The sequence below is a fragment of the Triticum dicoccoides genome, chromosome 1A (assembly GCF_002162155.2).
Source record: "Triticum dicoccoides isolate Atlit2015 ecotype Zavitan chromosome 1A, WEW_v2.0, whole genome shotgun sequence".
Lineage (NCBI taxonomy): Eukaryota > Viridiplantae > Streptophyta > Magnoliopsida > Poales > Poaceae > Triticum > Triticum dicoccoides.
Window position 1 is genome coordinate 73,119,052 of NC_041380.1, and position 9,549 is coordinate 73,128,600.

Sequence of the window (9,549 nt, forward strand, 5' to 3'; positions counted from 1 at the left end):
CGTCCAGATCCCGCCTGCCGAAGGGCTGGGTCCAAGGAGACTGGATCCAGTCGACCATCACGGAGAATGACCTCCTCGACATGGCCAACGAGGGCTTGATCCCCCACGGAGCTGCGAGGCTTCCGGGGAAGGAGTGGCAGCCCCAGCCAGAAGAGGGTGAGTGTGTGCTTTTGGCCACCCATGTTGATCGCGGGTTTTCCTTGCCACCGAGTGTTTTCTTTCGTGGCTTCTTGAATTTCTTCGGAGCGCAGCTCCACCATTTTACCCCAAACTCCATTGCCTATCTTGCTGCGTTCGTGTCCATGTGTGAGGGTTTCTTGGGCTGTCGACCGCACTGGGGTTTGTTCAAGCATATATTCACGTGTCGCTCTCAGACCGTGAAGAAGGCGAGTCCAGGCGACGAAAAGACCCGAGTTGTCCAAATGTGTGGGGGTTTGGGCATCCAGGTGAGGAATAAGAGCACCTTCCCGCCCATGACCTTTCCCGAGTCCGTTAGAGGCTGGCAGTCGACTTGGTTCTACTGCCAGGTCCAGTCGACGCCAGGGCAGTCGAGTGGACTCCCTCCGTTCACCATGGACCGAGTGAGCAAGCCTTCCCCTCTGAAGCTGGTTCCGGAGGAGAGAGCCGACGTGAAGATGTTGATGGAGCGCGTGGTGCAGTTGGTTCGGGAGGGAGTGACAGGCATGGACCTCTTGGAGGTTTTCCTCAGGCGTCGCATCCAGCCTCTCCAGTTCCGGAGCCACTGCATGTGGTTGTACTGTGGGACCGAAGACGAGACTAGAGTCCATCCAGAAGCAGTCGACGATGTCACTCTGGAAAGATGGATGGCAGCCGTCACCGGAAACAAGGACAACCCACGCGGAGCCAGAAGGATTCCTCCACTCGACCACAACAGTGATCCAAATAAGGTACACTTGCCCTGCTCTCCACTGCATTCTTGTCGCATTCATCTCTGTCCACTCTGCCGACTGGTCGAATGATCATTGCCTTGATATCTGCTAGGCCCTCACCGAGCTGTACTCGATGCCCAATGTGGCACAAACTCCGACTGAGGAGGGTGAGGCGAGTGGGGGCGAGAGCCAGGACGAGGAGGAATGGGACTCGGACGTTGCAGGGGATGACGACGACGATGACGATGACGACGGCGATGATGATGATGCCGAAGACGAGGAGGAAGAGGAGGAGGTCGTGCCACCGCGCTCGGAAAGGCGGTCGAAGCTCGTCCACGACCCTTCGACTGAACGTGGCAAGGGGGTTGCGACGCAGTCGACCAAGCGCCCTAGGACCACTTCTCCAGCGCCGACTGAAAAGGCGCCGAAGCAGCCTAGGGGGGATCCGCCAAAGCCGACCAAGCTCCTGCCGAAAATGAAGGTGTCCATCCCCACCATATCAGGGTAATTGTGCTGCTCATATTTTCTTATTCTGTGCGAACTTTATCTCTGGTCGACGCTGAAGTTAGTCGACCGATCCTTTGGAGTTGTAGTGCTGCTACTTCTGAGACCTCGGCCCGGGCTGATGACCACGAGATGGAGGATGCAGCAACTTCGAACCCAGGTACTGTATTCTTAACATCGTTCTTAGTCGACTGACTCGCGATCTCTGATCCTGATTCTTCTCCGCAGCTCCACCCAATACTGTTATCAATCTCCCTGATGACGACGAGGATGAAGAAACACTGGCACGCAGGAGGAGTCGGAAAGCGTCCGCCAGTAAAGTGCCTCAGGATGCGACGGCGCCTGAGATTCTGACTGTGGAAGAAGAGAACATCACTCGACACACGGTGTCCTTCGCAAATCCACTGACGAGTGCTCAGCAGCCCTCCCTCTTCACGACGCACCACGTCCCAGAGGACCAAGCTGGCGCAGCGAAGGAGGCAATACGCCAGGCGGGACTCATGATGGAGCAGCTGAAGACTATCCGGGACGCGAGCCAGGCAGCTTATGACGCCAGCTCTGCCCTCCAAATCAATGTCCAGGTCAGTCGACCGCTGTTTGTTCTGTTGGATATGCTACCAAAAACTTTTCTTTTCCGGAATTTATAGTAATCACCCACTGGGTGTGTCGAATAAACTTCGTGTTAGCGGGGGCACGCTGAATGCACCCGCTGGGTGTAGTCCCCAAGGCTAAGGTCGACTGCTGGCAGTCGGCCTTAGGCTTTATGATGTCAATCTTTCTGTCAATCGACTGGTCGACTGGATTTCACAAACCGGTGGGGGCACGCTGAGTGCACCCACTGGGTGTAGTCCCCAAGGCTAAGGTCGACTGCTGGCAGTCGGCCTTAGGCTTTATAATGTCAATCTTTCTGTCAGTCGACTGGTCGACTGGATTTCACAAACCGGTGGGGGCACGCTGAGTGCACCCACTGGGTGTAGTCCCCAAGGCTAAGGTCGACTGCTGGCAGTCAGCCTTAGGCTTTATAATGTCAATCTTTCTGTCAGTCGACTGGTCGACTGGATTTCACAAACCGGTGGGAGCACGCTGAGTGCACCCACTGGGTGTAGTCCCCGAGACTGTGGTCGACTGCTTGCAGTTGATCACAGTCTTAGAGAATGCATCTCGCACACTTTTTTTTTGAGGTCGACTGGTCGACTTTGTCTTCAACAGGATTAGTGGGGGCACGCTGAGTGCACCCACTGGGTGTAGTCCCCGAGACTACGGTCGAATGCTTGTATTTGGCTGTAGTCTTAGAAACGTGTGTTTATCCCTTTTTCACTCGGAAGTGAATTATATTTGACATTTAGTCGATTGGTTCTTCACAGAACTCCTGTGATCTTGTGGCTCGCTACTCAGAGCTGGAACAAAAACATACTCAAGTCGAGCTGAGCTTGAAGCTGGTTCAGGAGAAGCTGACAAAGGCAAAGGAGGAGACCGAAGGTATGTTTGGTGAGACCCTGACGACTGCTTTTCCCCTTGCTTGTTTCAGCATCTGATCTTGCTGTAACTTGCAGGTAAGGTAAGGGAGGCCCGGCAGAAGAAAGACCTTGAGCTAGCTGAGAAGATCAAGCTTGCTGACGAGAAGTTAGCTTCAGTTACCAAGCTCGAACAAGACAATACCAATCTGAAAGCTGCTCTTGGGATTGCCAACAAGGAGGTCAGTCGACTGAAAACTGACAAAGCTGCCCTGACCGACCAAGTCAGCAAATTGACTGAGAAGAAAACTGAACTGGAGGCCTTCCTGAGTGGCCTTGCCAAAAAGTTGTTCCTTATGCTTGAAGGTAGACCTCCATGTTTGGCAAATATTTCCAATTGTGGCTTTTTCCATTCGACTATCTCCTTGACTTAGTGATCACCCTTGCAGAATTTTGTCAAAACTTTGAAGAAGAAACCAGCCGACTGGAGCCAAACCTTGACCCCGTCAATTCTCCGGTGAACGACGAAGTTGCCATGGATGTTTTCCGACTGGAGTCTCGTGTTGCAGCTGTCGTGGACTATCTCGCAAGGCTGAAGGCCGCCACATCTCGCATCGACTCGACGCTCTGGCCTGAGGAGACACTTCAGAATGACCTTGAGTCGCTGATGGCCTGCTTGAACACGATTCCTGGTCGAGTGCAGGAGTGGAAGAAGTCCTCGGCTCGGTGTGGTGCAGATGTCGCTCTGTGTCTGGCCCGAGTCCACTGCAAAGATGCGCGAGAAGAGAAGCTGGCGGCCCTTCGGGTGGCCAATACCAAGAAGCACGACTTCAGATCCTTTATGGAAACTTTCCTTGCAGCTGCCACTCGGATCGCCGACGGGATTGACCTTGATGAATTTGTTGCACCTTCCAGCCCTCCACAGGAGGGGTAAAAAACTTCTTCTGGCTCGACGCTTTAAATTTGCCTCGGTATGCCGAGTGAAATTGTAACCGACAAACCTTAACAGGCTTGACGCCTGAGCACTTTCGGTTCCTTTAGATGTCGATTCAAACTTGGATTTGGTGCTTGAATACGATTGCCTTCGGCTCGGAATGTCTTTTGCAGGTTCAAAGCAAGGTGCCTGTGCTGCAATCGATTTATTCTTTAGTCCACTTAGACGAGCACTGGGCTGCAGCTAAGCCCCCGAGTGAGAGGGTTGCTCTTCACTCGGTAGGATTTTCACGACTTAGGCGAGTGCTTGGACTGCAGCTAAGCCCCCGAGTGAGAGGGTTGCTCTTCACTCGGTAGGATTTTTATAACTTAGGCGAGCACGAGGCTGCAGCTAAGCCTCCGAGTGGAAGGCTGGCTTACCACTCGGTAGGATTTTCACAACTTAGGCGAGTGCTTGGACTGCAGCTAAGCCTCCGAGTGAGAGGGTTGCTCTTCACTCGGTAGGATTTTTATAACTTAGGCGAGCACGAGGCTGCAGCTAAGCCTCCGAGTGGAAGGCTGGCTTACCACTCGGTAGGATTTTGATAACTTAGGCGAAACGGATTCGCGGCTAAGCCTCCGAGTGGGAGTCTGGCTCACCACTCGGTAGGATTTTTACAAACTTAGGCGAAACGGATTCGCAGCTAAGTCACCCACTGAGGGGAATTTCATTGGACAAAAAATAAAAAGTGACAGATATTATGGAGGAACTATGACACTTATTATTTTGAGGTCCATGAACTACAGAAGTACTTTATTGCAACTCATCCGAGTGATAAAGCTTAAGTGTAAAACGGGCGGAGTAGCTCCGCGTTCCAAGCTCGGGGCTCGTCAATATTATGCTCGACGTTGTAAAGACGGTACGCCCCGTTGTGGAGAACCTTGGTGACGATGAAGGGGCCTTCCCAAGAAGGAGCAAGCTTGTGTGGTTTGTGCTGATCCACTCGGAGAACCAAATCCCCTTCCTGGAAGGCTCGACCTCTCACGTTTCGGGCGTGGAAACGCCGCAGATCTTGTTGGTAGATGGTCAACCGGATCAGAGCCATCTCCCTTTCTTCCTCTAAAAGGTCGACTGCGTCCTGCCGCGCTTGTTCAGCTTCTGCTTCGTTGTAGATTTCAACTCGAGGAGCATTGTGGAGAAGATCACTCGGCAAGACTGCTTCAGCCCCATAGACCAAGAAGAATGGAGTTCTTCCGGTCGACCGATTAGGCGTGGTCCGCAGTCCCCAGAGTACAGATGGAAGTTCGTCGACCCAAGCTCCAGCCGCGTGTTTGAGATCACGCATCAGTCGAGGCTTCAGTCCCTTGAGAATCAGTCCATTAGCTCGCTCTGCTTGTCCATTCGACTGCGGATGGGCGACTGATGCGTAGTCGACCCGTGTGCCTTGGGAGTCGCAGAAAGCTCTGAATTCCTCGGAGTCAAAGTTCGACCCATTATCCGTAATGATGCTGTGCGGAACTCCATATCTGAATATTAGTTCCCTGATGAAGCTAACAGCAGTACCGGTGTCAAGGCTCTTGATTGGTTTAGCCTCGATCCACTTGGTGAACTTGTCGACTGCCACCAGTACATGCGTGAAGCCACTTCGTCCTGTTCTCAAAGGACCGATCATGTCTAGCCCCCAAACTGCAAAAGGCCAGACGAGTGGGATGGTCTTCAAAGCTGACGCAGGCTTGTGCGACATATTCGAGTAGAACTGACATCCCTCGCACTTATCTACTATCTCTTTTGCCATCTCATTCGCCTTGGGCCAGTAAAATCCGGCTCGGTATGCTTTGGCCACGATGGTCCGAGAGGACGCATGATGACCACAGGTCCCCGAGTGAATATCATTGAGGATGAGTCGACCTTCTTCTGGTGTTATGCACTTCTGACCGACTCCAGTCGCGCTTTCTCTGTATAATTGTCCTTTGATTACGGTAAAGGCCTTAGATCGACGGACGATCTGTCGAGCTTCTTCCTCATCCTCCGGAAGCTCTTTCCTCAAGATATATGCGACATACGGAATCGTCCAGTCGGGAATGACCACCAAAACCTCCATGATCAAGTCGACCACCGCTGGGACTTCAACTTCAGTCGGATCTGTGGCGCTTTTGGGCTGCGGAGTTTCTTCGGTGAAAGGATCTTCTTTGACTGACGGAGTGTGTATATGCTCCAAGAACACACCACTCGGAATGGCTTCTCTCTTGGAACCTATCTTTGCTAGATCATCAGCTGCTTGATTTTTCAGTCGGGGTATATGATGGAGCTCCAACCCCTCGAACTTCTTCTCCAGCTTCCTCACTGCACTGCAGTATCCAGTCATGGCTGGGCTTCTCACGTCCCACTCTTTCATCACCTGATTGACCACTAAATCCGAGTCGCCATAGACCATTAGGCGACGGACGCCGAGTGAAATGGCCATGCGCAACCCATATAGGAGGGCCTCATATTCTGCCTCATTGTTGGAGGAATCAAAGTGAATCTGGAGCACATATCTGAGCTTATCTCCTCTGGGGGAAACCAGGACAACCCCAGCACCGGAACCATTCAACATCTTAGAGCCATCGAAAAACATGGTCCAATGCTCCGATTGAACTTCAGTCGGCTGCTGTTGTTCAATCCACTCGGCGAGGAAATCTGTTATCGCCTGGGACTTAATGGCTTTCTTTGCCTCAAACTTGATATCAAGGGGAAGAAGTTCAATCGCCCATTTGGCCACTCGACCAGTTGCGTCTCTGTTGTGCAAAATCTCTGATAGTGGAGCGTCGCTGACGACTGTGATGGAATGGTCAGAGAAATAATGAGCAACCTTCTTTGTGGTCATGTATATTCCATACACAAGCTTCTGATAATGAGGATATCTCTGCTTGGATGGAGTCAAGACTTCAGACAAATAATACACTGGGCGCTGAACTTTGAGAGCTTTTCCTTCTTCTTCCCGCTCGACCGTTAGCACAGTACTGACAACTTGTCCTGTGGCTGCAATGTAGAGCAACAGAGGCTCTTTGCTGATTGGAGCAGCAAGCACCGGCTGGGTGGAGAGCAGAGCTTTTAGCTCGGCAAACGCTGCATCAGCTTCTGGAGTCCACTCGAACTTGTCAGCCTTCTTCATCAGTCGGTAAAGAGGCAGTGCCTTTTCACCGAGTCGTGAGATGAATCGACTTAATGCGGCCAAGCATCCAGTAAGCTTCTGGACATCGTGCACTCGCACAGGGCGTTTCATTCGGAGAATAGTGCCAATCTTCTCTGGGTTAGCGTCGATTCCCCGTTCGGAAACGAGAAAACCGAGTAACTTGCCACCAGGAACTCCAAATGTGCACTTTGATGGATTGAGCTTGATATCATACCTTCTGAGGTTGGCAAATGTTTCGGCGAGGTCAGCGAGCAGGTCGGAACCTTTTTGTGACTTGACAACAATATCATCCATATAAGCTTCCACATTCCGACTGATTTGGGTGAGTAGACACTTCTGAATCATTCGCATAAATGTGGCTCCGACATTCTTGAGGCCGAATGGCATGGTGATATAGCAGAAGCACCCGAATGGAGTGATGAAAGCTGTTTTTACCTCATCGGGCCCGTACAGACGGATCTGGTGGTACCCGGAGTAAGCATCTAAAAAAGACAACCTCTCGCATCCCGCGGTCGAGTCAACAATTTGATCTATGCGAGGGAGAGGAAAGTGATCTTTCGGGCAGGCCCGGTTGATGTGCTTGAAATCAATGCACATTCGGAGCGACTTGTCCTTCTTAGGAACCATGACGACATTAGCGAGCCACTCGGAGTGGTAGATCTCTCGGATAAATCCTGCCGCCAACAGTCGAGCCACTTCTTCACCGATGGCCTTTCTCTTCTGGACGGCGGACCGCCGAAGATGCTCTTTGACTGGTTTTGCAGACGAGTCGACTCTTAGGCGATGCTCAGCCAGTCCCCTGGGAACACCTGGCATGTCAGCGGGCTTCCATCCAAAAATGTCCCAGTTCTCACGGAGGAACTGGATGAGCGCTTCTTCCTATTTTGGGTCGAGTGTTGTGGAGATGCGGGTCGGAGCTGCTTCGGGGTCGGTCGGGTGAATGTGAACAGGCTTCGTCTCACCGGACGACTGGAATGCAGACTCTGTGGCGGGCTTCTTGGAGCGCAGCAAGTCACTCGGATCTACGTTTTGCTTGTATTCTTCGAACTCGACCGCCGTCACTTGGGAATCGGCAATCTTGGAGCCCTTCTGAAAGCACTCCTCTGCCTTTTTCCTATCACCGGTGACAGTGATCACACCTTTGGGACCGGGCATCTTCAATTTGAGGTACACGTAACATGGTCGAGCCATGAACCGTGCATAGGCTGGTCTCCCCAAAATGGCATGATATGCACTTTGAAAATCCACGACCTCAAACGTCAACTTTTCTTTGCGAAAATGCTTCGAATCACCAAACACTACGTCCAAAGCTATCTGGCCGAGTGACTCGGCCTTCTTCCCTGGTATAACTCCATGGAAGCTCATGTTACTAGTGCTCAGTCGGGACATCGGAATGCCCATACCTTTCAATGTGTCTGCATACAATAAGTTCAGCCCACTTCCACCATCCATCAGCACCTTTGTCAGTCGAGTGCCTTCGACAACTGGATCGACCACCAAAGCTTGCCTCCCGGGGGTGGCAATATGAGTCGGGTGATCAGATTGGTCGAATGTGATGGGTGTTTGAGACCACTTCAGATAATTTGCCTTTGCTGGGGCAACCATGTTCACCTCTCGGTTAATCACTTTCAGTCGACTACTGCTTTCCACATCTGCAAAGATCATCAGAGTGGAGTTGATATGCGGATATCCTCCCTCACTGTCCTCTTTGTCTTCGGCCTTGTCCGATTCCTTCTCCTTGTCCTTAGACTGTTTTCCCTGAAACTGCTGGATCAGGAGTCGACATTGGCGAGTGGTGTGCTTTGGGTAAATGATATTCCCCTCTTCATCTTTCTTCGTGTGAATGTGACACGGCATATCCATCACGTCATTCCCTTCTTTATCCTTTACCTTCTTGGGGTTCCAGGATCCTTTTGGTTTCCCCTTAAACTTTCCTTGAGTCACGGCCAGAGCCTCTCCAGGAGCTGCCGGTTCAGCCTTCCGCTTCTGTTTCCGACTGGCGTTTCCTTTTTCCGACTGACTCGGCTTGTGCTTGCCGCTTCGGAGTCGGTCTTCTTCTTCGCCGTTGGCGTACTTGGTAGCAATCTCCATCATCCGACTCAAGGTCATGTCACCGGTTCGACCAAATTTCAAACTCAGTTCTCTGTTCTTGACGCCGTCTTTGAAGGCGCATACTGCCTGATGATCAGAGACATTTTCTACAGTGTGGTGCAAAGTGATCCACCTCTGAATATACTCTCTGAGAGTCTCATTAGTTTTCTGCACGCAGACTTGCAACTCTGTCAATCCCGCTGGTCGCTTGCAAGTCCCTTCAAACGTTCTGACGAACACTCGGGACAGATCTTCCCAAGTGTAAATGCTGCTAGGAGGTAATTGAGTCAACCATGCCCTGGCAGAACCTTCCAACATGAGGGGCAAATGCTTCATGGCCACCTCGTCGTTCCCACCACCGATCTGAACTGCCACTCGGTAGTCTTCAAGCCAAGTTTCAGGCTTAGACTCACCAGTGAACTTGCTGACTCCTGTTGCCAACCTGAAATTGGGGGGGGATAACTGCGGCTCTGATAGCTCTGCTGAAACATTCAGGACCAGAAACATGTACTCGACTGCTCG